The following is a 2,373-nucleotide window of genomic DNA, read 5'->3' as shown; positions in this document are numbered from 1 at the left end:
TACTTTAAGCTAGTGCCTTGTGCCTGCCATGCTGCTAATGATTGCTAATCCTCATAACAACCCTGTGAGGGAAGGGTTGTCATTGCTTTGATTGCTAAGAAAACTCTAGCTCCAAAAAGCTCCAGATCACATGAAGAGGAGATGACAAAGATGACAGAGCTGGGCCCACAGCTCCAACCTTCTGATCCAAGGCCTGTGTAAGGAAACCTTGAGGCCTGACATCAAGCCTGCCCTCTCCGCACATGCCCCAGTGAAAGGGACTAACACACCTTTCATCAAAGGCTGGTGGGAGGTCACCCAAGTCACCCTGAGATTTTGCCATCTGGAATAGCACTCAAAACTTTTTTTTTCATATAAGGAAATACTTTCTTTAAAAACTATTTTTTGCTTAAGTCCATTCTATAAACCCAGAGTTAAGTCACTATGGTTGAAGTTGAGGGCAAGGGTGGCCTGAGGCTCCAAGGGCTCCTGGAGTACCATTTGAAGGTCACTTACGAAATAAATTGGTGAATGAAGTAAGCTGTGAGACATACAGAAGGTGCCATGACACCTAAGGCTCTGGTTTTAGGTTCCAAAGAATGAGATGGGATTCTTGCTGACTTGCTCCTGCATAGTCAGCCTGGGGGAGGGCTGTGGAATTCCAGGCCTGCCACATGCATTGGACTTTGAGTGGACAACACCTCCTCTGTGGCTAGGCCCCAGCAGTCATGCCCTGGCACTCATTGGTAGGAAACATTTTCACCATCTTAGGTTTAGTGAGTTTTATTCTTCAAAGAAATGGATTTAAGGTTAAAACTGCAGTATCCCTTCCTTTTTTTCTTGCCCTTATAAAAGCCATCATCTGATTTTCTGTATCAACAAAAGTAGAATGTTCAAGTTCAGATCTTGGTGTAGGATCAACGGCAGATCCACACCTCTGACCCCGGGGGCAGGGGCTAGCCAGGATGGCTCACCTTTTGGCTGCTATCAAACCGACCTCCTTCTCATAGGCGCCAGTGATCATGCCCATAGAGGAGCTGACCATGTGCGCAGTGTTCTTGCCAAACAGCTGGAACTGTCTGTAGCTGTTAGTGGCTCAGCTGTTCCTGAAAGCCGTTGCTGGGCAGGAAGCTGGACAGCAGCACCACCTGGTCCAGGCGTGGGAGTCAGCAGGACTGTGGCGGGTAGGCTTCCAGAGGTGCCGGGTGGAGGGCAGCAAAGGAGCAGAGCGGAGATGGTGACCCTGTTTCACCTCCACATGATGGGAGCACTCAGCAACGGGGCCCTCGAAGTGGCAGGGGCATGAGATGGGTGCGTCGGTCACAGGCACCTGCACGTACTGGATGTCCTCGTATAAGGTGCTCTCTGTCCACCTCCACCGAGACGTTGACGACTGTGGTGATCTGGCTGCTGGACAGCTTGAGCTTGTTGCTGACGGCCACACCATTGCTGATGTATAGGCTGCTGGTGATCTGGGAGAAGCCGTTAGCCCAGGCTGCCGGAACCGAACTGGGAGGGCACCCAGACTGCGGTCACCAGGGTGGAGGGACAGCGGCCAGCAAGGAGCGAGGGCTGCATCTTTCTGTAGGGCTGAGTCCTCTGAAAACTCTCAACAGTCAGCGGGGGGCTGATTCAAGGCGTAGTCGTGTCATCAGTTCTCAGGAAAGGGTCCGGGGGAGAGAAGACAGGTCATGACCTTGCAGCCACAGTTCCTACCGGCAGAGCTCTGGTTTCCATGGTAGGCACAGATAGGCTGTACCTGGTGTAGGTTGAAACCCCGGTCTCTGCTCCCTGGCCTGCGCCACCCTCCCTGGCTCACCGGGTTACCCGCCCACGATCCCGCAACCCCACTGCAGCACTGATGGAAATCGAGACTGAATTTTGTCGGGCCTTTTAAATAAAATTAAGTAATCCTCCAACTTTCTTAAAGAGTTGAAATGCAGTTTGCTGTTTCCTCTAAGCACAGAGGAAAACTCATTTAGTCTATGGTATTAGACATTAAATTCGGAACAAAAACTATCGCAAGTAAGAGTGTTTCACTTCGTAGTGGATCTTAAAGAGAAATCTCTCTCTGAACTTTAAGATGGGATTTCAGTAAGTTCTATCTAAACAGCTCTATGAGAGTTGGGCTCCAAAAGCCAAATGAAAGACTCCCAAAAAGCAACCCAGAAGTCAGAGAAAATATCCTCAACTACATAGAATGTTTTACTACTTTAAAGAGATATTTGTGTCTCCATAAAAGCAAATACCTACATTAGCTCATTGTTCTCAAGTGCCTGGATAGTTCACCACTGCCTGTTGATGTTACTGATGTCATTCAGGGTTTATGATTCACCAGACTGCAGCCTAGAGGCTTCTGAGGGAACATGACCCTGCCAACACCTTGATTTTGGA

General features: G+C 49.3%; 1 pseudogene; it reads right to left on the bottom strand.

The window, feature by feature from the left end:
- Positions 1 to 691: 691 nt before the first annotated feature.
- LOC112807373 (dual specificity protein phosphatase 18-like) lies at positions 692 to 1,716 on the bottom strand (annotated as a pseudogene).
- Positions 1,717 to 2,373: the final 657 nt, after the last annotated feature.

Source organism: Callorhinus ursinus, unplaced genomic scaffold (genome assembly GCF_003265705.2).
Source record: "Callorhinus ursinus isolate GAN/ISIS: 27379988/994484 unplaced genomic scaffold, GSC_fseal_2.0 scaffold69, whole genome shotgun sequence".
NCBI classification, from domain to species: Eukaryota; Metazoa; Chordata; class Mammalia; order Carnivora; family Otariidae; genus Callorhinus; species Callorhinus ursinus.
The sequence above is the reverse complement of the archived record's forward strand: the minus strand, read 5'-3'. Positions and strand labels throughout refer to the sequence as shown.